Source organism: Panthera onca, chromosome Y (assembly GCF_046562875.1).
Source record: "Panthera onca isolate mPanOnc1 chromosome Y, mPanOnc1 haplotype 2, whole genome shotgun sequence".
Classification (NCBI taxonomy): domain Eukaryota; kingdom Metazoa; phylum Chordata; class Mammalia; order Carnivora; family Felidae; genus Panthera; species Panthera onca.
Window position 1 is genome coordinate 25,104,426 of NC_138358.1, and position 27,662 is coordinate 25,132,087.

A 27,662-nucleotide genomic window follows, 5' to 3' on the forward strand; every position below is an offset into this window, starting at 1 on the left:
GAGATCATGACCTGGGCCAAAGCCGGACGCTCAACCGAGTGAGCCCCCCAGGCGCCCCCAGGAGGACCATTTAAGAAGAGCAATAGCAACAGCCAAGAAGGAAAAGTAGGAGGTGGTCAGCTCTGAACAACAGATTCCACCAGGTTTCTGGAAGGACTATTAAGTGTAAGAAACTGAGCCCTGCAACCCAGCTTGTAGGAGATATGCTTGATTGTGTAGTGAAAATCAGACTCAGAGACATGGAGCAGAGGTTCGTGGGTGGGACAGCACCTGGGTAATGGAGGTTGGCTACAGGGCAGATTTCCTAGGCGTTTCTCACCCTGCCTCCTCAGCCCCACAGAAAACAAACACCAAAGGGCTCCTGTCCTTCTAAGCTGACAGAGTGCCTGGAGGAAATGAACAACCAGGGCCATTTCTGGGATCCCACAGAAAAGGACATCCTTATTCCATCATTCAGGAACTTTCTGATATTCAATCCAACCCTCAAAAGCTCAAACCAACAAGACCTTTTAGTCTGCAAATTGCTCATCTGGACTGAATACCTGGATGGCTTTCACAGTCACTGGGGAAAAGTAGTGGGAAAATGGAACATCATGAAAGTCCCATCATTCACTTTGTACCCCCAACCCTATCTTCTGACAACTCCAAGGCATTAGTCAAAGAGAAGTTAGGCAGAAGACTAGGGAAAGAAAACAAAACAAAACAGGGGCACCTGGCTGGCTCAGTCGGTTAAATGTCCACCTCTTGATTTTGGCTCAGGTCATGATCCCAGGGTCATGGAATGGAGCCCTATGTCAGGCTCTGTGCTGAGAGTGGAGCCTGCTTTGGATTCCTCTCCCTCTGCCCCTCTCCCCCACTTATGCACACTCTCTCTCCAAAATCAATGATAATCAAAAAACTGTACATTAAAGACAGAATTGGGGTGCCTGGGTGGCTCAGTCAGTTAAGCATCCGACTTCAGCTCAGGTCATGATCTCACAGTTTGTGAGTTCGAGCCCTGAGTCAGGCTCTGTGCTGACAGCTCAGAGCCTGGAGCCTACTTGGGATTCTGTGTCTCCCTCTCTCTGACCTTCCCCCATTCATGCTCTGTCTCTGTCTCAAAAATAAATAAATATTTAAAAAAATTTAAAGATAGAACTGATCTCAAAAGAAACATATGATTTAGGGAACAGAATGTCTCTCTCTCTCTTGCGCTCTCTCTCTCTCTCCCTAACACACACACACACACACACTGACCTAGCCCTCGATAATTTTCAAATCATTTTCCATCCATTAACAAAAATTAGACTTATATGAAAAGGCATTAAATAATGAGAAAGCCAGAAAGAATACTTGGAAATTTAAAATATAAGAATGGAAATAATTCCTTGGTAGGACGGTAGTCAAAGAAAGGAAAGTCGCAGAAAATAGAGCGAAAAAATAAACACACCATTTGAGGTATAAGGGATTTAGTTGCTCAATCAAGAGCTTCTATCATACCAGACCAGCTTATAGAAAGAAAAAAAACAAAAGGGAGTAACTTATTTTTAAAATATAATATCATTAAACTCATGATTTTGGGTCAAAGGTAGCATGAATGCATGAGAACTCAAATCCTTGTGAAGTTTCAGGACATCAACAAGAAATAAACTTCACAGAGAGTAGAATATATAATCAGGAGAGATGATGTACAAATGAATGAGATTAAGATTGGCTTTAGACATTTCACATGTGAGTGTGGTTGTAGAAAGGCAGCATCTCAGGGTCCTTAGGAAAAATGATACAAACCAAGTCAAACTATTAATCAAGCCTGACGAAGCAAAGCATAAATATAGTCAGGCTTCATGAAATTTATGTCCTATACAGTCTCCTTGGTGACATAACTTGAAGATATAGTTCAGGAAAACAAGTATTACATATAAAGAAGAGAATGTCTGGGTGAGAAAAATGGGTGAACTAACCCAGGAGGGAGGAAAGAGAGGAAAAGAAGGGAAGGGAAGGGAAGGGAAGGGAAGGGAAGGGAAGGGAAGGGAAGGGAAGGGAAGGGAAGGAAGGGTAGGGAGGGAAGGAAGGGAAGGAAGGCAAGGGTAGGGAGGGAAGGAAGGCAAGGGTAGGGAGGGAAGGAAGGCAAGGGTAGGGAGGGAAGGAAGGGAAGGAAGGAAACAACATCCGAGAAGCCATCCTGGAAGCAAACCATCCAAATTAGGACTCAAAATTCATGGACCTTTAAGGGAAACAACAACTAAAATAAAAATGGAACAGACTGCATAAAAGTCATAACATGACTGAAGGCGGTAAGTAACTGAGTAAGTTATGTGAGCAAGCATGTGCTCACAATGTTTATGGGACTGATGGCACAGGGTGTGTGCCCAACTGAGGACTTGTACCGGCTAAGTCCAGGGTTGCCGTGCTACGGGTTTTACAGGTCTGTCATGTCTGGATACACCATCATGGTCAACTCACAGCTCCCTTCCTCTTCTCTGGTTTTGTACATTAATTTACTGCCTTCATCACTGGCTACATTCATGAAAACTAGATGAAGGCAACAGAGACAGGATGCTCCTCTTAGTATTTGTTTTCAGGCATAATATTACAATGTCTTAGGCTTGTGAGTATTTACACATTCCTGGATTATTACAAAGCAGAAGGATGGTTTCTTACTCTTACAAAAATTTCCCTTCATCACAGCTCCAAACCACATATTGGCCACTTTATAAGAAACAAAAATCAACCAGTTGACATCCTTAGTTGCAAGCCAACATGGAGCCTTCGGCAGGACCACAGCCACCTTTTATTAATTTAAAGTGGGGGTGCCTGCAACATTTTCTCCAGACTATAATGTGAGTCGCCACTCGGGGAAAATGCTCATTTCCAATGCACTGTGAGTGTTCTCAGAGTGAACTGTGCAGAGGGATTTCTAAAATGTACTGGAAAGTAACTGCATATTTCTACCTTATAGCTCCAAAAGGTCTTGCTAATGGAAGAGAAGAGAGAAAAACAATAGGGATGGAACCCCATCCTGTTTATGACTCAAGACAACAGTCTGGGCTCTGAATGCACATTCAAATCAACTTTAAAAAATGACCTTTAAGAAACAGAGAGGCATTTCCCACAACCTTCCTACCCCTGGCCGCCCGAGTGAGAGCCCACACAAGCCTTTTTACAAGTAAGTCTCTTGTGGACCTTAATGTGCAAGAGGCTAGAGAAAACAACGACTTGAAGAAACAAAGCTACGGACACGGGACACATGCAATATATTGTCCAATGGACAGAAAGATCTTCTGGCCTAGGGCCATCATACGTATAACACTAGTATTGACCTATGCCGTCTACCGCCTGCAGCCAAAGGCTGGCCCCAATGTTTGATGTCTTGCCTTTAACATGCCACATACTCCATAAAGGTCACAGAAACAACTAAGTCCATCTCTAAAATCTACCCTTGAAATGGACCCACAATCACATAATGGGCATATCGGGCCTATTTACAAATTGCAAACTTTCCATCTCCCTAAGAACACAGTAAAGCTGAAATGAGGCGCACAAATTAATGTTGTTAAAACCGAGCTGTATTATAGTGGCTTAAAAATATTTCATTCAGTTAAAAACTCATGGACCCCTTTTGAACTTGTTTTCCCAATCAACTGGCCATTCTCTTCCATCAGTACAGCTGAACGAGCACCACAGATCAGTAAAGTTGATTTCCAAATAGAAGACCTTGTGAAAATACAGTATCTCCTCCAAAGGCTTAATGTTTTCCTGGATTTTGGAACACTGTTCTCCATGCTAAAATCAGTTTTAATACTGCTGCATTTTCTCCAAGTTTCAGGGCGTGCTGCTCATTTAATTGGGTGAGTTTGCCTCTCCCTCTCATTATTGGCATAGTTTCAGATCATCTGAATCTTCAAACATCTAATTAGCTCTTGATCCCAGTCTCATACATGCACATTAATAATAATACAATTACAGCGAGCATGCCATATTACTTGAAAAGATCAAGGGAGTTCTTCTTGCATATTTTTCTATTTCCTCCTTGCTCCTTCCCACTGGAAAGCATTAATAAAATATTATTTTGTACAATCTACTTAAACATTTTTAAGTCAGTGACTGATTTAATGTTAATGAGTCATGCTCACATCATCTTATCTGAGGCTTTCTAGAGTCTGAAATTTACCAGCCAATCTCAATTCTGTTAATCTTAGATGTCTGAGAATCATGGTTGCAGAGATCGCAAGGTTGAGCAACACTGTTCATAATATTCAAGTGATAAATCTTCCTTTGCAATTTCTATGGCATTTTATTTCTCTTCCCTTAGTTTCCAATTTGCATTTAATTCTTTAGAAAGATGACAGTAATATGCATCCACCCAAAAGACACTGCCAAAAACACAAAAATCAGTTCTCATGAGCATCCTGAGGCAGAAAAGTTTCTTTTTCTTACTTGCAAGTTAAAACCATAAACATTGGTGTACTTTTACACATTTAGTTAGGAGGATATGTAATTATTCATTTGACTGCGGACATGAGTTTTCATAGCTTTGTAACGCCACAAAGTGCTAACTTCTCTGTATCTTTTCAAAACAAAATGACTCTGTGAAAAGGGCACACTGCATCAGATACATTAAAATAGAAAACAGTCTCAGCGGACCATGAAAAGGATTACAGACTACTCACATATTTTAAAAGTCAAATTAGTGACCATTTATGTGTGATACTGCACTATGCACACGTCTCTAATATATATTTTTCCTTACATTCCCACAAGAAAATAAACCAAGAGTAACAACAAGGAAAACCAATTACAATGCTTGCCCTTATATTTTCTGCACCTAAGACATTAGTTGACGCACTAGAGGTCAGTGGGAAAGCCAATGTTAGGTTGCTCCAAGAAGCACGCATCGGTCTGACCATACAAGGTGAAAACAGGAGCCTGTGTGCTCAAGCCTGTGCATTTATAAAGGATAGAAGAGAGTGTTAACAGACTCTGAAAATGTCAAGGGCATGGATAATTTTCTGATTCTTCTCTTCTTCTGTACTTCATTATCACGTGTGACTTTCAATGAAAAACATTTATTATTTTTTTTCCCAAAAGCGTCAGGTTAGGGGGTCGGGGGTTGAATAGGGAAGCAGAGAGTATTCCTAAGGCAGTGAAACTGGTCTGTTTGACATCATAATGGGCCATACGTGTCACTGTGCATTTGTCCAAAACCACCGAATGTACAGCACCAAGAGTGAACTCTATGGTAAGCTGTGGATGTTGGGGGGAGTATGATGCATCTTCAGTAAAAAATGTACCATTCTGGTAAGTGATGCTGATAACTGGGGAGACTGTGTACGTGTGAGGGGCAGGGGGTATATGAGAAACCTCTGTACCTCCCTCCCAATTTTGTTAGGAACCTAAAACTTCCCGAAAAAAAATAAAATCTTTAAAAAAAAAGAATCACCGGGAATGGTGTTTCTGAGTTGAAATAGCATATAGTCACATGCAGCACATCAGCATCACCCATGCTCTTGAACTCCTGAACGTGGCTCCTAAAAGTGCCATGTTCTCGAAACTGTCATTACACATGGCTGACCTCAGTGTCTCAGAACAGAAGCAGTACGATGCCCCCCAAACATTACAGTATCTCCAGTTTTCTTCAAACGCAAGGAGAGAATCCCCAAATATCTCTTCAGATTCTCTGTGGTTTAAATGCCTTTTTTTTCTGTATTCTGAATGTCCAGGATGCAATATTATACGTTCACATGTTTAGAGAAATGGGGTGCCAGCTAGGGATTCTCATGGGCCATCTAAGTCGGATACATATTCATGACAATATTATCTGGTGTTTTAATCAATTAATAGGATAGATAGTCTCTTTATCCATTACTTTTTTTTTTTTAATGTAATGTAGTAACTACTTGATTCATCTAAGAAGGACAAAACGAGAGAGACAATTAGAGGAATCAAACTCAGAGCAAAGTTCAGGTATAAATGTAGGCCCAATACATAAACCAGTATGTTACGAAGAGATGTATCCCAGGTGGATGTTAGGAAAGTAAAATATCATAATGCTTTGGAAAACAATATTGGAAGACCCATAAAGAAAATATTACACATCATTCATCGAGCACTTGCTGTATTTTACCACTGGACAGAATATTTTATTTGCAAACTGTCCTAATAACATTCCTGTTAGAAACGCGTGACTACACTCATTTCCTAATAAGAAAAGGGAAGTTCCAAAGGTTCAGTAGCTTGCTGAAGTGCTGTGACTATACAGGGACAAGGTGGAACTCGCCCAGAGGCCTCTCCTTGTCTATTGACTCCTCTGTCTTTTGCACAACATTTTATTCATTCTCGAAATATTAATCGCAATAACCTTCTTCCTGAACCTTTGCCAAAAGGAAACTGTTTTAACAAATCAAGTTACGTGTCAGGAAACATTCATAGCAGTAAGAACTGTCAAGGGCCCACAAAAGAGATTAGTAGATGAGGTTTTGCTATTTCCATGGAAAGACAACCATTAACTTACAATTTACACATTTGGTGTTATGGAAAATGACGCTGATAAAGTATTAAAATAAGAGGGGTTCCTGGGTGGCTCACTTGGTTAAGTGTCTGACTCTTGATTTCAGCTCAGATCATGATCTCACGATCCGTGGGTTCAAGCCCTGCGCCGGGCTCTGTGCTGACAGCTCAGGGCCTGGAGCCTGCTTCAGAATCTGTGTGTCCCTCTCTCTCCCCCTCCTCTGTCCGCTTGCTCTCTCTCTCTCTCTCTCTCTCTCTCAAAAATAAATAAATAAAAATAAATAAATAAATAAATAAATAAACTTTAAAAAAAGTGCTAAATAAGAAACCAGACTAAAACACTTTATGAAGACTACAATTTCTAACACATAAAACATAATTCTAAGATATTTAAAAGACATTTAAAAGTGTGTTTTAAGCAGGTTCGAATTCGAATGTTTTTAAATATTCTATAGATTTTGACACTGAAAAATATTAGTGTGAGTTGGGTATAATTTGAACTTAATGAAAATCTTTAAAGAATCTAATTTAGATGTGATTAACAAAACAGACCCATGAAAAACCCCGCAGTCTTATAATGGAAGAAGGAACATGAGGGTATTAATATACCTTTGGCCGTTTAACAATACCTTTCACCATAAACAGCCCTGTGTTTCGGGATAGTTGCTGTAACCTCTCTGAATATTAGTTTCCTTACCTGAAAAAGCTGGGTTTGGAGATCATGTCTTCACTTGCCTTCGGTGGCAATATTCTACAGCTGTATAAATCCTAGGAAGAAAACATATAAGAAGCATAGTCATTGGCATGGCACTATTCATAATAATAAGAGAACAGTTTTGGAAAGGTTGAGTGAGATAATCCAAAACACTGAACTTGGAAACAGCTGTGGATAAATGACATGTCCCTGTATAGACTTCTAAGAGGCATCAGCAAGGCTGACAAGGCAGATACACACAGCAGGTTAAACAGGTGGTCATCGGGACTACAATACATCAGATACTGATGTATTCACATCAAAGGTTCCTTCCGAGGGGACTGCGTATGATGGTATTGGGCTCCCGGGCGTACCCAGAAGAGATGGGGCTCCCTGTGGTTCGTGCTGGCAGACCGGGGTATGTGATGACAGGGAGGTACAGGTGCAGCTGGCCGGAAGATTCGGAATGATCACAGCACTGGACACAACACTGCACCTTGCTTGAGTCTCTCCCCCACACCGTAGAATATTCCACGCCTAATACCTCACCCACAACTGAAGGTCACGGCTCTCACCTTATCCACATAAGCTCAACTTCTGAATCTACTTAGTCAGAAGGTTCCTGCTGTCTAATTGACACACAGAAGGCAGGTTTTTACGTCCTCCCGTGCTTATTATCAGACTGATAAGATTCATCCATGGTATGCGTCCCTTTAAGGTGTTTGCTATAATTATCCATGGCATATAACCATGAATATAAGATCATTTATTTTTCTACTGATGGGTATTTGGAAAGTTTCCAGTTTGGGGCTGGGAATAAAGGTTCAAATGGAAAATTCAACTTCCTGTGTGTATATATTCCTTGATTTAACGAAGCAAGCAAAGTGAGGCCCCAAAGTGAGGCCTGAAATGGAGGATGTGGGTGCAGTCATCCAGGACGAATTTTTCAAGGTGTCTGTGCTATCCCGAACCCATATTTTTGCCAGGAGTTACAAATTCAACTACTTTAGAAGAGGGCTGGGGAACAGCCTGGGCTGCTGTGTTCCAGGTACAAATACTAAGTTCAAGGATGCCAGTCAAATCCGGGATGCTCCAACGACACAGTTACAGCACGTGATGCACCGAACTGATAGATATGCAGCTACATTCTCTTCTGAACACGGTTTCATAATCTTCCCATCGGCCACTATCACAACTCACAAGACACTTCAAAGACATTTATAGGACTCTATGCCTCTGTAGACTGTGCGTGATGCTAATATTGCAGCTTCTACGAGTATCGTTTCACTGGCCATGCATCCTACTGAATTAACTGTGCTCTTTTGTATCCTGGACGAGGGCTAACTCCTGTTCCTTACCTGGCTAGACAGTGTACGAAGCTCAGACTACGTGGCATCCATACCTCACAGCTAATATGAGGAAAATTCTACAGACTCTAGAATGATCAAAAACAATCCCAACATCCTGATCATACTTCTGGACCTACATGAAAGAATGTGCTTGACATATTTCTCCACAGAAGCCAAGAAGAAAAGCAATTTCAGAATTTGGGGTTTGTGCACTGGCCCGGTTGTAAATTTCTTTTTAAGTGATTGAATTTCATCTTGTCTGAACACTGAAATAACAGGAAATAACCAAGAGACCAAGAGATGAATTTATAACGGGATAACTTATATAAGTTTTACATAAACACTTTCAAAGCTGGCCGGAAGATTCAGAATGATCACAGCACTGGACACAACACCGCACCTTGCTTGAGTGTCTTCCCCACACCGTAGAATATTCCACGCCTAATACCTCACCCACAACTGAAGGTCACGGCTCTCACCTTATCCACATAAGCTCAACTTCTGAATCTACTTAGTCAGAAGGTTATTCAATATTCAAGAGCATAGTATGATTTTCAAATGTCTCCAATTATATTTGAAAACCAAATAGGTATTGTAGCTTAGTAGCATAAAACTGCAAAAAATAAGTCTATGATAGTACATATCCTTAATTCCAATTTTTTCCCCCAATTTGCCTTCTTAGGAACACTGATTAGAATATTCCAACAAAGACCATCATTTCCAAAAATGTAAAGCGATTACTATGGGCAACCTCTTTAATTCAGTTCAATTATTTATTATATTATATTCATTTTATCTATATTCAGGATGCCACTAGGAAAATTCCCATTTTCACCCTGTCTTTCAGCAAATATTTCCCTGAGTACATGGTATACGCCTGCCTCTGGGCTAAGAAAGGTATATATCAAGATGGGGACAGAGATGCACAAAGTTCTTGTTTTGTTTTGTTTTTAATGAAAAACACTTGTAAAGATTTAATCTCTTCTCAGGTTTGCAGATGACAACATGCTTATGGTATTTGTATTTTATTAAGACCTTCAAATCCTTTCTTTATCCCCAAAAGCCTTGAAGTATCTTTATGCAACAGTTTGAAGTTCACATTCATTGTCTTTATAAGTGAAGGGCATGGTGACTTTCTATCTTTGATGTAACATTGACTTTTCTTATTTTCCATCTTTAGAGTCTGTTTTTTAGTGTGGTTTTCAGCTGACTAGTCTATAGAGAATTTACTAAGTTATCAATCATTTCCCTGTTTGAGTGGTCTCTTCAACTTATCCAAATACCAGAAAAACTCCCTTACTGGTGTTGGATTAATACTGTTGTAGCCATTAGGAACTTCAAATAATTTAATTTGAAAAAACAAGTCACACGAATTGACAAGAAGTGTGCACAATTTATTTCCTGATGTACTCATGCCTGAAAACTGTAAGGCAAGATATTCTTTTCCAAATGCCAATTATTCATATTTTTGTAGACAGCTTTCTTTTTTTAGCCCCTGAGAATGACAGTTTTGTAGGACTTTGAAGGTCCTAATTCCTAAAACTGCTCAAACACAGCTGGGTGCCCATGTAATACGGATGTAACGGGAGCCCCCAAACAGGCCACAAATTCAATCTAGAAAATTTCCCAACACCCCTTCCAATGCTCCTATACCCTGAGGTTCTGTGAGTCAAAGGATCAGTGTTTTTGCTTGATTTATATTTTGAATCCTCCTTGGGGACTAAAACTCTTTTATGTCCGAGGATCCATAAACACAGAAGTGAGACCTTGGCGAATGACACAGTATGCTGATGAAATTTAACTGAGACAGAACTACAATCTGGATACTTACCATATATCTATACAAGCATATTTATTTATGGGACTAATAATTTCCCACGTTTTTAAAGTAGGTTCCAAGCCCAATGTGGGGCTTGAACTCATGACCCTGAGATCAAGAGTTGCATGCTCAACTGACAGAGACAGCCAATCGCCCCTATTTTGGGTTATTAAAAAAAAAGTTTTTAACGTTTACTTTTGAGGGATAGAGAGAGATAGGGCACAAGTGGGGGGGGGGAGAGGGGGAGAGGGGGAGGGGGAGAGAGAGAGAGAGAGAGAGAGACAGAATCTGAAGCAGATCCCAGGCTCTGAGCTGTCATGAGCCTCGAACCCACAGACTACAAGACCATGACCTGAGCCAAAGTGGTACACTTAATGACTGAGCCACCCAGACACCCCGGTTATTTTTTAATGATGATCCTGCTTAGGTGGAAAATGTTGGATTTTTAACTTTTGCAAATGCTAAAAAGTCAGAGGCAACAACATGATGTTTAGTGCATCCTTTTTGTTATTTCTTGTAATTTGTTACTGAAATATTTCAATGTTATAAGGAATAACTTTATTATTTCTTATGCAATAAATTGTAGCTGGCCAGGGCACAGGAAGAGGAGAACAAATCAGCAGTCAGCACTTTGGCTGCAGAAGATGTTAAGAAAATTCATGGTTCCCACATTCCAGAATTTTCTTCCAAAAACCAACTAAAAGGGATGTTTAAAACTAACTGATTTCAATAATTAAATATAAAAGTTGGATGGATGGGATATATTTAATACACTTACTACACATTTTTGTTAGTGAGTGATTCTACAATGTAGGCTTCATGTTTCTTCTTTACAAAATTCACCCAAGGGTTCTAAACAATTCTGCAAGCAAAGTTTATTCATTCAATCAACAACAGTTGTTCAGTACCTATTAGGTGTTACACAGTGGGGATACAGAAATTTAAAAAACAAAATTAATGTTTACTTTTGAGAGAGAGAGAGAGAGAGAGAGAGAGAGACAGAGAGACACAGTACAAGTCAGGGAGGGGAAGAGAGAGGGAGACAGACAATCAGAAGCAGGCTCCAGGGTCTAAGCTGTCAGCACAGAACCTGATGCAGAGCCTGAACTCACAAACCGTGAGATCATGACCTGAGCCAAAGTTGGACGCTTAACCGACTGAGCCACCCAGGCACCCCCAGAAATTTTTTAAAACATGAGTATGCCAGGCCTACACAGATCACTGCGATCTCGACAGATCTGCTATCCACCCACCTATCTTTATCTGCCTGTTTGCCTGCCTACCTACCTAGCTACATATAAAGTGAGAGAATTATAAAGGCACAGAAGGAAGTCACTTCTTCTCTATGGGGAGTCATGTTAGGCTCAGCACACTATTGATACGTATGCTTTTCCTGCCCGAAGAAAAAGACTCATTTCTCAGAGGAACAGCATCTGTTGCAAACTTACAAACCGATATGGTGGTGCCTGAGATTAATATTACATAATTGGGTTGGGATTATAGTCAACGTAAGTATTGCCTTTTCACTGTATGTTACAATCTATCTTAACACTCGGGAATTTATTAAAATGATGATTTTATTATCGCTGACGATTCTGTGGGTGAGCTGGGCTCACCTAATATTATCTGAAAGAGCGTGACTGGATTGGACATTTATGATGGTTTAGTTATATTTCTGGCAGCCTGTCACAGATCCTTACAAGACTGATCTCTGCAGGCATGTCCACACATCTGGGATTCCCATATAGCCTCAGAGCCTCTTCCTGAGTGAGTCTCAAGGTCTCCCTGTGGTCTCGTCAGCAGGCAAGCTGGACTTCTTGCAGAGTGGCTCAAGGATTGTGAAATCACAAAAGTAAAGGCTTCCACACCTCCCTGAGACTCAGGCACGGAGGGCCACAGCATCACGTGACCAATAAAGTCAGGGAGACAGCCCAAATTCAAGGAGCAGGGGGCCCCACAAGAGCATGCATACAAGATGCGGTTCAGTGGGAGCTGTCTGGAGACTTGTGACCAGCATCCAATACCTGGTTTCCAAACATTCACTTCTCTTGCAAGATGCCGAAACCTGACGCCATTCCAGCATCAGGGTCAGGCTTAAATTAGAAGACTGCGTCTCCTAAATCATCTCCTGGTGCAGGTGGCTTTACTTGGATGTAGCTCCTCTTGATCTGAAGATGCAAGGCAAAGAGGTAACGGATCGGCCTCTACAAGCATGAGACAGAGGCCTCCTAGACTCCTCCCAGGTAGAAACCTACAGCCACGAGACAGAGGCCTCCTCTACTCGGTCGCTACTTCCCCGAGTATGGAAGGCTGTGAGGGAACAAGGCCCTCACGCTGTCAGCCGTTCCTCCCAGCTGAGAGGTGTTGTGAGGCCCTATCTTAACCACTGCAGGATTCCTAGCCCGGGGCCAGACTACAATGCAGTTGATTTCATGTTGATCCCGAGACTGACTTCTGGTACTGTGCTGGAGTTGATCTTTTCCCCAGGCTTTTAACTCACTTTGGGAATTACTTTCTCACTAAACAGGCCGGTGTTAAGACACACGTTTGTTTTCCAAGGCTGTGCTTCTCAGACTCTATAATTTCTCTAAATACTGTCTCCAGATTGACTTGCTTTTTCTACATCAATGCCTTACCACACGCAGCTAGGAGGGGCCAGGTGACATCACCAGCAACTTGCACGATGATGTCTGTTCCAGTGCAACAACTTATTAGGTACATTTTCTCACTTCCAAAATTACCAGAAACAACAAGTTTACCAATATTTTGTGAATGCACAACACTGTCACATTTTTTTTTTTTCCAGCATCTTACGGTACTTTCCTTCAGACTTTAAAGCTTCCTACATTTTCAAAAGTCCTTGGTTTACTGTTCCGTCTTAACCATGTTTGTGATGGCTTGGCCCTGTGCTAAGATGTTACTTTTACTGCGATGTCACGAACAAATGCTTCTCAACAGTTTCCCTTGTTTTTGCTATAGAATGTGATGTAAACACACAGGGGTTCAGCTGTCCCGAACCCCTGGATTTGAGGAGGGTTGGTTTGGACTCTTCTGGGGACGTGCCATTCTTTGCCTGGCAGAATTCGGCTCTTCTGACTTTTCTGTAAGGGATCGATTTACCCCAGGAAGACACTACATTCAGGCATCTGGCTGATCTCTGACTTCAGGTTAAAACCTGAAGCCTTTACATCCATCACAGAGTCTGCTGGGTTCTCCTTCCAGCCAAGCTCAGTGGTGCCACTCAAGCCATGCTTACAGACCTCGCAGAAAATGAAAAAGTGAGTGAGTTGGAATCTGGTGTTCCAGCTTTCAGTCTCCAAGGATGGGGAGGCAGATGTCACGTGGGCTCTCTGGGCAGCCCACCTCACTTAGAAGATCTTGAATGATTTTATTTCTCTCTAACTTCTTTCCCTTATGTTTTTGGTATTTTTTTTTTTTAAATTTATTCAGTTTTGAGAGAGAAAGAGAGACAGAGAGCAAGTGGGAGAGGGGCACAGAGAAAAATAGACATAGAATTCAAAGCAGGCTCAAGGCTCTGAGCTGTCAGCACAGAGCCTGGCATGGGGCTCGAACTCACGAACCATGAGATCATGACCTGAGCTGAAGTCAGGTCTGACTGAGCCACCCAGGCGCCCATGTTCCTGATATTTAGAAAAGCAAAGGATAGAAAAGAAATACAGTGGTGTTCCTGTTCCATTTTCTCATCATACTGTGTACTCTACTGGTCTTCTCACGTCTTTGATGGCAACACGGATCTTCAAAGGGATTCATTCCTTGGAAAAATTCCTCCAGTCCATCCTGGGCCAAATTCTTTGTCTATCCTAATGCCACCTCTCACAAGTTGAGAGTAACTGTCAACCATCTCACAGGGTCACATTTACTAACCTCTCTCCTTCTAGAGATTCAAAGGAGAAAGGAACGTGAGAAGCTACACGAACAGGCACCAAGGTAAGGTTGCAGACACTTGGAGATGTCAGGTACATTGCATGCTGGTTGTTAAGTCCTCTCCTTTGCTGGAATGCAGCTGGTGTAGGGGAGCAGGCTGGTCAGTATTTGGTTTGTGTGTTTTCAAATTTTCATCTTGCTTATTCCATCCCTGTTTTCCACTACAAGTTACCTGTTGCAAACACTGGCTTACACAGTCTGAGCATTACTTACTGCATGTTTATGTTGTGCTTAACCAGGTTTCTGAGTTCCCCACATTTCCTGATAATCATCAGCTGAATGCAGGGGTTTGATGAAAATCAGATTTCATTCATTGGGCAAGACCATAGTTAGAATTCAACTATTTTTCATCAGGAGGTACATGTTTTCTGGTTTTTGCCTTTTTTTATGTCATCAGCATTGAGTGTTCAATGCCTATATCCATTAATTCGCTGAGGGCTACAAAATGGTGATGTTCTAATTTGATTGTTTTATTTGTTCATTTAACTGTCCTAACTGTATAATTCTCAGTTAACACTCTGCTGCTTACATACAAAAAGCAAGATATATGTTAGATTTTCAAGGTAACCGGCTACATATCATCTTCACAATGTAACCCACTCGTTTTATTTTTGAATGTCTTTATAAAATCATGGATATAAATATATTGATGGGTTTCAATCCATTGCAAATCTTACCCTAGGTGGAGCTCAAATTGGCTCAGCCTTAGCAGGTATAGGTTCCATCCAGTTGGCCACTGAGTCCTTTTGATGTAACCCTACTAGATTCTGATAACTTTCATTGCTCTGATTTGTCCTCATGTTCTAGTCTCATCTTCGGCAGCCTCTGCCCCTGAACAAGAATCAGTCATTTCTCCAAGAAACTCAAACTTCTGAAAATAGGAAATGCTATATCAAAACTAAAATCTGGGTCCTAGCAATGCCATTGTCACTTTGGTCACTGTTTCTAAGAATTTTCAACATGGTTGAAAAGTACATATGCAACCTGAGAGTTCATACTCATATTTCCAATGCAAATTTAGGAGTGCAAGGTTTTTAATCTCTTGCAGATCACGTCTTTGTTCCACCTTGAGAATATTCATTCTCAAGAACAAAGGATGATAGAATTAAAGTATCTCACCATTATTCAGCCACCCTATTCCACAGTACAAACACAACAGTATCAGTAAAATGGTACTAAGACTGATTATTGCTAAAAACACTTCCATTTTTGGCATATGCTATGCCATTCTCTCTCATTTTCAATCACTACACTACATCCATAGCATCAGAATATATGGCAACTGCATTCATTCTCTTTGCTTTAACCTACGTTTTGTCTTATTTTTACCAGGTACCTATAATTAATGGCCAAGGCTATTCTTATGGTGATGTCTCTAGTTATTTCCGCCGTCCGAAGACTGTTCCCTGGTATGTCCTCAGGAAAAGGTATGGGAATGATGTTCTTGAGTGTTTATAACAGTTTGTGCTATTATAAATTAAATTGTTAATTCTGTTTTAAATTCAATATGGCTTAACTACAAGAAAGCTACTTACATGTCTATGCCTATGTTCTAAAAGGCCACTGTATTTACCATGCTTATGTTTTCCACTAGTTATTGTTGTTATTATTATTATTATTATTATTATTAATCATTATTATTTTGGCTTTCCCATCTTCATACAGGGCTAATTTTGATTTCTAAAATTTTAAATAATTGTAGTGGCTAGTTCCTCCACACTGGGATTGATAAGAAAAATGACAGCAGGCACCCTGCTCTCTTTCCCTTTTTAAGTTTCTATTTTAATCCCAGTTAGTTAACAGACACTGTAATATTAGTTTCAGGTGTACAATACAGTGATTCAATACTTCCCTATAACACCCAATACTCATCATGACAAGTGCACTCCTTAATCCCCACCATTATTTAACCCGTCACCCACCCTCCTCCCCTCTGGTAACCATCAGTTTGTTTTCTAGAGTTAAGAGTCTGTTTCCTGGTTTACCTCATTTGTTTTGTTTCTTAAATTGCACAAACGGTTGAAATCATATGGTATTTGTCTTTCTTGACTTATCTCAGCGTGATACCCTCTAGCTCTATCCATGTTGTTGCAAATGGTGAGATTTCGTTATTTTTTATGGCAGAGTAATATTCCATTGTATGTATACCACATTTTCCTTATTTATTCATCAGTCCACGGACACTTGGGCCATTTCCATAAGTTGGCTATTGTAGATAGTGCTGCCATAAACACTGGGATGCATGTACTTCTCTGAACTGTATTTTTGTATTGTTTGGGCAAATACCTACCAGTGCAATTACTGGATTGTAAGGCAGTTCTATTTTTAACTTTTTAAGGAATCTCCACATTGTTTTCCAAAGCGGCTGCATCAGTTTGCATTATCAACAACAGTGCATGAATGTTCCTTTCTCTCCACATCCTTGACAACATCTGTTGTTTCCCGTGTTGTTAATTTTGGCTATTCTGACAGGGGTGCAGTGGTATCTCGATGTGGTTTTGATTTGTATTTCCCTGATGATGAGTGATGATGAGCATTGTTTCATGTATCTGTTAGCCATCTGGATGTCTTCTTTGAAGAAATGTCTGTTCATGTCTTCTGCCCACTTTTAATTGGATTATTCATCCTCTGGGTGTTGAGCTGTGTAAGTTCTTTATGTATTTTGGATACCAACCCTTTACTGGATATATCATTTGCAAATATGTTCTCCCGTTCTGTACGTTGCTTTATAGTTTTGTTGATTTTTCCTTCACTGTGCAGAAGCCTTTTATTTCGATGTAGTCCCAGTAGTTTATGTTTGCTTTTGTTTCCCTTGCCTCAGGAATCGTATCTAGAAAAATGTTGCTACAGCTGGTGTCAGAGAAATTACTGCCTGTGCTTTCTTCAAGGATTTTTATGGTTTCAGGTCTCACATTTAAGTCTTTAATCTATTTTAAGTTTATTCTTGTGGAGCACCCTTCTTTCTTATTGACTCTAATGGAATGTCTCTTTAAGCATCAAGATATATTTGGTTGAATTTATTTTTATTACTCTCATTTCTATTTTGCTTAGAACTTTTAATCTGAAATAATTGTTGGATTCTATAAAATTATTTTTGGCACTTCTTGAAGCAGTAAAGTTATTTTTTTCAGTTAACTTAATAATGTCATGAATTACATTAATAGATTTCCTAATATTGAATCATTCCAGTATTCCTAAAATAGATGCTATTTCATCATTGGGTATTACTTCTTAATATATGGCTAGTTTAAATGTTCACTTAAAGAAAGTCTGCATTAATATTTATGCAATTGAGATGACATATATGCATATGACCCTCCTATTTTCTGATCTGTCACATTTTAATATCACAGTTAATCTACCTTTATAATATTTAATACAAGTATTCCTTTTTTTTATGGCCTTGGTCAGTTTTAATACCATGGGGATTAATTGTTCCTTTAAAGTTTAATAGCAGAGAAATTTCACCTTCTTTATATTATGGAGATTACCTATGTGATAACCTTCATCTCTCATTTTGTAGGTGGGTGGAAAGAGTGGGGGCATCTTTGACATCTTTTTCCAGTTGAGACCATGAGTACCAGTCTACTAAAATTCCACCAGGGAAAAAAATCATCCTCACAAACATTCTGCTGTTTTCCCTCTCTATGCCAAATTTACATTCTTACTCATCCATTACATTTTACTCTTTCTCCTTCATTCCCTCTCTCTCCTTTTCTCCCTTTCTCTCCTCTCTCTTCTCCTCACCTAGGCTAGTACATACAGTCTTTTCTCTAGAGATCCTGCAGAGTACAGCATGTCTTAAGAAACAGACCCAACAAGTAACTATCAAGTTTGTTTCCAGACCACAAGGCCGGTTCCAAGACAGCAAATGTAGAACTTGTCCTCATCTGCAACCTTCTACTAATCCTTGGCTTATCTTAAATTGCACCTTGGCTTATCTTAAATTACCTTATCTTATCTTATCTTAAATTGCACCAAGAAACTCATGGGAATGAAGGTGAGAAGATCGCTGAAGCCAGCATGGCCATCTCATCAGGGAACAAGATAATGGGAAGCAAGCTCCCGAGCAGAATGATGAGAACAAGAAAGAAGTCTGTGCCCAGAGTCTGGATTCCCTGAAGTACTTACTTTGTTCAGCTAGCTCAGGGGTCCCGAACAAGCTGGATTGGTATCGACCCAGTGCTATTGGTTAGACAGTCCTTCCCACATCTGTGGAACCAGATCCAGGACTTACTCTGTGGTGAGGTGCCCCCACCATGGGCCAGATGAAGGCAAATTGAGCCAAATCGAATGCTGTGATCATAGGGAAACTTCATAACCTCCAGGCTCTTAGAATTAGGCCAAATTACTTGTCACTGAAAGGGACTTTAGTTCCAGAACAGGTGGACAGCAGATAAGCCTTCAAAGTCATCTGAATGTATCCCTGTAATGTCCCACAAACACTCCCCTGCTTTATGTTCTGGTTTTATGTGTTCTGTTCCCCATGTCAAGGACCTTCTCTCTTAAGAAGACTGGGGTCGGGGCGCCTGGGTGGCTCAGTTGGTTAAGCGGCCGACTTCGGCTCAGGTCATGATCTCGTGGTCCGTGAGTTCCAGCCCCGCATCGGGCTCTGTGCTGACAGCTCAGAGCCTGGAGCCTGTTTCAGGTTCTGTGTCTCCCTCTCTCTGACCCTCCCCCGTTCATGCTCTGTCTCTCTCTGTCTCAAAAGTAAATAACCGTTAAAAAAAAAAAAAAAAAAAAAAGAAGACTGGGGTCAACTGGAACAATGACAGTGTTGGCAGATTTAAGTTGCACACATGGCCAGTTTGTTCGAATAAACCATATAAGTATTTACTTATATATCTCACCCATTTTCCTATCTTACAACTACTCGTTGTTTTTAGCTGTATTAATTTTTCTTTCCTCCTATTTTTAGGGTTGTCTAGTTAAATGACTGTAAGGTTTGTATGGTCCTTTACTGGGTTTGAAATGAAAACAAGAGATAATTTGAATTTTCTTCTAAGGACATGCTGGACTGGACCGTCTGCGTGTGATGGGCTGGAGGTGGCTCATGCTGACCTGTTACATTTCCAGGAATTCAGGAAGCCGCTGTTCAATGCTGTCATTATTAAAAATTAAATTATATAAACTTACAAAGTCATCCTGAAACCATAGTGACACATATCTAACCCTGCAATTCTCCTTTCCCCCTATTTTTCCACTACATATGACCTCTGCCTCTGAGGTTACTTATGACCATGACAGTGATGTCACACAGTGGTATCTACTGCAGGTCTGTCCCCATTTCTGTGTGTAGTGACCAAGCCGCAGCTTGGAATTGGCCACAGTGGGGGTAATCACACCACAGAGGTCAGCAAGACCTGCACACCAGGACTTAAACTGGTTGTTTTGTTGATTTTCTTCAGACTTAAGAAAATGTTGGGGAAAATGGTAACAATGCAGACTGACCATAAAAGAGTGCTGAGACTCTAGCGATTGCATTGTGATTAGTATGATACATTTCCATGCTTTTAGCTCCAGAATAACCTCATTTACGTGGGGCCTCATCTCCACAACTCAATAACTCATGTGGATTGTACTAAACAACTGACTGCAGTCAAGGCTGCAGACTGAGTTTCAATGCACATGGTAATATATTTTCAATCTGCTGTTCGCTACCTTCATAAACATCTATTACAGCTATGACGGTCTCCTTAAAAACGAAGGAACCTGATCTAAAGTTCAGTTAAATTCAATCTAAGCTTTTAAAAGCTAGAAATCAATCACTGAAAAAGTCAAAAGAAAAAGCTAGTATATGAACGAGCAAATACTCCATTACATCCATTCCCATTTATTCCATATATATATGTATATATATGTGTATACGTATATGTATACATATACACACATACATATAAACACAGATTTCCTACTTTGTGATATATACATGTATGTGTATATGTGAATACATGTAAGTATACATAGGCATCCATATTTATATCACATATTTAATTGTTACCCTTTTCTCTTTAGATTTATTCCCTCAGACCTTAGTAAGTGAAAAGCAGAAATACTTTACAAGTTCCTGGAAACAGTAACCCCAAAACCTATCTTCGAGTTACAGTAGAGTAGCAGAAAGCCAAACACACAAAAAACAAACACAGAAACAAACAAACAAAACACCGTTGTGAATATACCAAGCACAGTATCACCAGTCAGGGCAGGAGGGATGACAATCCAGTAACAAAGTGTCTCCCACATCTCAGGGACTCAACACCAGAAAGACGTATCTCTTGCCCCCTTCATGCACACGTGGCCCTCCTCCGATTACCAGGTGTCATCTCCACAACACAGTGGCCTCCCAAGGTCCCCGAAACAGAGGAGACGAGGGCTGAAGCATTCTGGGGGATGTTGGTCAGAGCAGGTCTGGAACTGGCTCCCATCCCTTCTTCCCTCTCCATGTCTCAGGATTGAGTTCCATACTCAAGCCTCAGCACACAGGGAGGATGGGGAGTTGTGTGTGGGCAACAGAACTGGTGTGGTGTTGCAGCAACACGATCCAGTAAGTAGAGGGGTGGGCAGCTGACCCAAGCTGAGCCAATCACATTCTGCCTCCTGATGATGTGAGACTTGCGTGGAGGCACCAACAGCAAAGACAAAGGAGCTGCATTAATGGCTCTAGAGGCTCTTACAATACTCTCTCGCTGTCACTCTGTGCCATCATGTAGATCACCCTCTGCCCTCTAGTTGCTCTGCAGCACGTAAGGGTGTTGAATGAAGCTTCTCGAAAGCCCCGATCATGTTTCAGAAGCAACACATGCTGTCTTCTGCCCACAGTTTTTTATCCATGTCAGAACCACTCCTGGCTTTGCACAGCATCCCGGTGGAGCTCACCACCTACTTGGCCATGAGACCAGAAGTGACCATGAGATACACGCTGTCCACTCTGGGGTGCCACTGGACACCCATCCATTAATGATACCTTTTACTTTCTATATTCTCTGTTATGATATCCAGGGACTCTGGTGACCCTTGGTGGAACTGCCCCTCCCAAGGCTAGCCAATTCCTGGGCACAGAGAATGTCTCACGTGGTGGTGGGGGGTACCCTTCATATGCAAACTAACCACTGCAGAGTCCATTCCTCCCTCCCTGGCGACTGTTTTCCCTACTGGGCGCCTACACTGCGGGCCACTATTTCCCTGCCTGGAACAGCCCAGGGTCTGCTGAAATTGTCCACAGAGGTGCATTCTACGCCTGCTTCGCCTGCTTACCTCTCCCATTCCTTCCCACAACACGGTTCTTGTCTATGTTTTCCCCTCCTCCTCGGACTCCAGACTGACCCTGAGGCTTCCCATTACATATGACAACCAAATGTCTGATCTGAACCTAAAACTATAATCACAATCTCTTGCTGTTGGTCATTTTTGGGAAAATACATACAGTTATGATAAAGGAAGATACCCAGATGTTAAAATGTATAGATTTGAAAACTTTAAAAAAACAGTACAGATAGAAAAAGAGCAGTGCTTCCCAGGGATCAGGGGAAGGTATGGAGGGGAGAACAGGTGGATAACGGAGACTGGGGGGGAGGGTGATCAGATGGATAACAGGGACTGGGGGGGAAGGGGTTAACCGGTGGATAATGGGGACTTGGGGGGAGGGGTGAACAGGTGCATAACAGACTGGGGGGGAGGGGAGAACAGGTAGATTACAGGGGACTTGGGGGAGGGGTAAACAGGTGGATAATGGGCACTGGGGGGGTGAACAGATGGATTAACAGGGGCTGGGGGGAGGGGTGAACAGGTGGATAATGGGAGCTGGGGGGAGGGGTGAACAGGTGGATAACACGGTCTTGGGGGGAAGGGTGAACAGATGCATAACAGGGACATGGGGGGAAGGGGTGAACAGGTGGATTACAGGGGACTCGGGGGCAGTGAGACTCCTCTATGGTACTGTCATGGCAGATATGTGACATAACATGTTTGGCAAAACCCATAAAAGTGAACAACTCTAAGAGTGAACCCTTCTATAAACTAACGACTTTAATTAACAAAAGTGTATAGGGGCGCCTGGCTGGCTCGGTTGGTTAAGCATCCGACTCTGGCTCAGGTCATGATCTCACAGTTTGTGGGTTCAAGCCCTGCGTTGGGCTCTGTGCTGACAGCTCAGAGCCTGGAGCCTGCTTCGAATTCTGTGTCTCCCCCTCTCTCTGCACTTCCCCCACTCATGCTCTGTCTCTCTCTCATTCAAAAATGAATAAACATCAAAAAAAGTATCAGTATTGGTTCTTCGATTATAACAAATGACTCACACTAATGTAAGATGTTAGCAATGGAGGTTGCTGACCAGAGGAGAAAAGGCAGATAGAGTAACTCTGTACTTTCTGCTCAAGTTTTCAGTAAACATAAAACTGCTAAGAACTAAAGCCTATTAATTTTTTTAAAAAAATTCATCCACAGAATGCAGAAAATGAAATGTTTATAATGGCAAAAAATTCAAGTGATGCCTTAATCAGTAAGTTGTTGAGAAAATTTAAATTAATGGCAGTTTGTTGCAATATGTGAAATACAACTTTGCACCAAACCAGCAGAAACTTCAGAAAGAGCAGTTTTCCGAAGCATGAACACAAAGAGGGTGTTTCACGTGGTTTGCAGACAAACCTACCTGAAGTGCGTCTGAGATGATTCAGAAGGGCTTCCTGTCCTCACTCGCTGCCTAGATGCCTCCTCATGCTTGAATTCTTTGTGTCTCATAACCTACTCTTGATTTGCAAAGAGCACATGAATTGCAAATAACTGAGACTTAATAAATTTATTAGAGGGCTTTGTTCTATGGCAGGGGGAAAAATCGGGCCACTGTGACTTCAATTTGAGGGTTTGAGGGCAGCACAAAGCGTGGCCGGTGCAACCCCCAACTTTGCTCTCATGGTGAACCCTGCCTTGGATGGGGAATGCTCACAATGGTCCGCATGGGGACGTGTTTACCTCCCCCCCATTGGAGACCCTGAGAACACTGCCGAGCGGGCGAAGCGGTCTCTAGGGCTGGGGTGCCAGCCCCAAGCATCCTAAGTGCACCCCCAGCTGCTGATAACTGAGCGGCTAGGGCCCCTGCTCCTGTGCTTTCCAGCAGGCACCAAAATGCTCCTTCAAGCCCATTAACTTTGAATGTGGTCCCCACCAACAAGGCTGCCCATTGTTAACCACAGCTGAATTCCGTGAAATGCCGGTTTTGAATGTCTTGAGTAAAAATTCTTCCCAAGCTGTGAAAAGTTGGCAAGAGCCTGATTAATGGGACTGGAGCTTAAACAATGCACCGTGTGGCTAAGTCATCGGGGAAGCTTGGAAAATGAAGAGCTTGAAACACAGACGTTAGCCAAGGCCAGTGACGCCGACCAAACCAAACAAAATAACGTTATCATCTGGGAAAAGAAATACACAGATTGGTTGCAAAGTGTTCTGGGATGATTTAAAGACGAAACGCTTAGCCATGTCCTCACATAAGGACCAAAAACAAACAAACAAACAAACAAACAAAAAACCCGAAACAAAACAAAACAAAACAAAAATTAGAGTTATCGTTCTCAGAATTTGAGCAGTTGGATCACTGGTTTTATTCAAAATTGGGAACAGGATTCCTGGTTCTGCCTGAGTTAAGCCTGCAGCATATGTCTGTGCAAGTCCTCAAACAGGGATATTTCCTAAAGGGATTTAGTGGATTTGCCCTGGACCTTTTAGAGTGGCCCCAATCGGTTCTGTCGTTTGGGTTCTATGTCTCTCTGAGACTCTGGGAATCTTTTCCAATGATTTATCTTCAAAGCTCCCCCAAACCTATTCTCAACTGAAGACCCTACTTCTGACGTCATTTGGAAGATAGGAAGCCACCAGCCTGGGACTCATGGGTCCACTCTAAGAATCTATATGACATTCTCTGTAACCTACTCTAGATCCAAGAAATACTTCTTGATTATAGAAAATAGGTACCAGGATAAGATGGCTCTCAAAAGTTCTATCATGTACCCTCTCAGGGTCCCTAAGTTAGTTATTTAGTCTCCCCAAGCCTCAGGAGTCATTAATAGTTCCTGTCGTACAGGGTTGTTTTGACAACTGAACTCTCTAACATAGGTGAGATGCTTACTAGCACAGTGCCTTCCTACATAAGTTCTTGGTAAAAGCCAACTCTAATATCACCGCTGATATTAACACTGTCATATGAGAAAGTCAGATGACTACAGTCATTTTCTCATTTCCTTCTCACATCCATTAATCCCCTATACACATACATGTTTAAAAGAAAACATAGAAACCCATGGGTATCCCCAGAAATATTCTCCCATTTTCTCCACCTGATACAATATGCTCACAAAGTTATGTTCACTACATAGCACACACAGAATACTAACTACTTAGGGATGTCTGCTCTGTATCATGTGTCATACATTTAAAAAAATCATTGCAGAAAAATGAATATGTGAGTGCAATGCAACTCATTCATCCAGCAAATCTTTATTGAGCCTTCCATATATTAGCCTGGTATTATGCCAGTGATCAAAACAGATCAATTTGTTCTCACTGAGAAGTGGTTTCAGTGTGAAGATATAAACAAAACTGTCTACCGTACGTGACACAGAACAGATCAGAAGAAGAGCTAGGGGATGTTGGCAGTGTGAAGGCATAATGACCTTGCACAGTCATGGAGGAAAGATGGGAAGATGAGAAGGCTGGGCTGGGACAGGTTTAAGGGGGCACTCACGTTTTCTTTACCTATTTTCATAATGTTTGACCTGGGGAATGCTGCATTACGCTTTGATTAAAAACTAACAGTGGAAAAAAGGAAATTAGATTTCTCCACTGACACAAAATACAAAATGAAACATATATAAATAATATTAGCTGCAAAGAATGCCCATGTATTCGTCTGCTCCGAAGGTTACGTATTTTGGACTCTCCTTGGCTTTGTGGAGCAATGAACAATTCTTTGACACTTGGTATTTTCCATCCTTGAGGTCTTGTCTGTCGTGCATATGGTCGAGGGTTAATAATGGAAAACAGAACAGGTGTGTATTCTTTCTCCTTGAGCCCATGATGCCCTCCCCACAAAAGGCTGAACCCCCACTCCTCCTCATCTCCAGTTTGGAACCAGTAGACAGGAGCTGCTGTTGCCCAAATCAGACAGCACGGTTTTGGAACCAGAGTCCAAAACCAGAGTCAGTCTCATTTAAGCAATAATGCAGGTGCATGATAAAAATACTTAGGAGAAATAAGCCCAAGGGCAGGGTCAATTTTTCTCCTCTTCCTCTTCCTCCTTTTTCTTTTCTGTCACCATAAGAGAAAAGATACAAACTCATGCCAGATTGACAAGACGGTGTTGGAAGGAGCGAGCCGATGAGGAGCCCATTCAGTTGACAAAAGAAGCCGCTGCCTTCTGACTCCCTCAGACCAGGGCAAGGGGGACAAGTGACAGAACCCCCATGTGAATCCAGGAATACTAGGGCAGAGGGGACACATGCTCACATGCTGGGGGCCGGGGACAAGGATCTGTAGGTCAGCTAGAGCTGTCCGGTATGCTCTAGGGGCAACAGAGAAGAAATGGCACATACAGGCAAAGACAAAGGCTGACTGTCCACCGTGTCTCCCACAGACTCTGACAAAGCGAGAGCAGCCGAAACTCCAATTCCCGCAAATGATGTAGATTTTCACTGAGACAGAGGAATCCGGTATGAATAGTCCGATGCTGTGTGTGTGTGAGGTGGCACCGAATATCCTACTGCATCTCAGCGTAGGGCCAACGAGTGGCTGGGGATTGGAGACAAGAGAGGGATAAGCCAATGAGTAGAATGATGTCTTGCTTCAGCGCTATGACTATAAACAGCCTCAGATTTCAGATATCTCCTTGAAGAGGACAAAGAGAACAGGAAATGATTTAATTGGCTCGAAGTGAATGAGTTTACCTAGAATTTTGCTACAGGCTAATTGCCTGCCATCTGGCAAAATGAGGACTCAAATTTAGCTTACACAGGCTCACACACACACACACACACACACACACACACAAAAATAGAAAAATATTTTTATACGGCTGGGAATTTGATCTAAAATACCAGACCCACTCACTCTTTTAAGGCCTTGGTCATATTACTGTTAATAATGGTAATCATATCACCAGCATTAGGAAGAAGAGAAAAACTAAAGAAATACTGGAGTCCTGGTTTTGATTAAAACAAGCAAAGCATCTGGTTAATTCGCAAAAGCGCTTACAAATTACCGAACAGGGCTTCCAGGAAGGGAAGGACGTTGGTAACGAGCTATGTGCTCTTACACTCCAGTCGACTTGGCCTGGCATCGTTTTCCACAACATGCAATTGCGTTGACCTGCCAAGGAGCCCTGCAGTAACAACTAACGGAAGTAGAGGGAGGGGTTATTGTAAAAGAGCCATTAGAAAGCTCCTCCCCCTCCTCTCTCAGGTTCTCTTCTTAGTCTTTAACCACACAGGTTACGTAGAGGAACAGAGATGCTAGAACGAGGTTAGTTAGGGTCAGATGCTGTTAGGATCGAGGGTTTCTTTGACTTTTAGAAATGGAAGGAAACTTGCATTGACCTTTTTCTCTTTCAATTTCTTTTTCAATTGGTTTTCTTCCCCCTTCCTTTCCTATATCAAACAGAAAGCCTAAGTCTACTCTAGCATTCTTGCCTCTATTTCAGAGCTTGGCACAGGAACTAATTCAGCCCACTGCCTGTTTTGGAAACACAGCTCTATTAGAACACAGCCTCATCCATTTATTTGCATACTGTCTATGTCCGCTCTCACACTACAGTGGCAGAGCTTAGTGACTGCACCAGAGACCATATAACATCATAAGTCATTTTTGCAAACCTCAACATATTTACCCTGTGATCTTTTACAGAAAAATTTTGCCAACCTCTGGTCTCGACTGCAGTATGGGCTGACCTAAATTGAAGGGCGTTCTATGAAACCGCTGAGCAGTACCCTCAAAACTGACAAGGACATCCAACATAAGAGAAGTCTGAAAACCTGTCCCAGTCTAGAGGACTTCAAGGAGTCATGGCACCTAAATGCAAAGTGCTATCTTGGAACAGAAAAGGGCGTTAGGTAAAAAAGTAGGAAAATCTAGAAAAAGTTTGGACTTCAGTCAATAACGTATCAGTTTTGGTTTATCAGTGGTGACCCATGTACTGTATTCATGTAAGGTATCAACAGTAGCCATGGGGGCACCTGGCCGGCTCAGATGGTGGAGCATGCAAGTCTTGATCTCGGGGTTATGAGTTCAAGCCCCACACTGGGTACAGAGATTACTTAAAATCTTAAAAAAAAAAACAGTCATGAAATGAAGAACTCTGAATTATTTTGTAATGTGTCGTTTAGATCTA

The 27,662-nt window shown here is 41.6% G+C and overlaps 1 long non-coding RNA gene across 5 annotated transcripts in view; it reads right to left on the reverse strand.

Moving 5' to 3' along the window:
• LOC145714898 (uncharacterized) overlaps window positions 1-27,662 on the reverse strand; it is a 516,405-nt gene that overhangs the window by 266,674 nt on the left and 222,069 nt on the right. For all 5 annotated transcript variants that reach the window (XR_014137034.1, XR_014137036.1, XR_014137037.1 and 2 more), the window contains one exon: window positions 7,184-7,254. This is a non-coding gene — a long non-coding RNA (uncharacterized LOC145714898). The remainder of the gene's footprint in view (window positions 1-7,183; window positions 7,255-27,662) is intronic.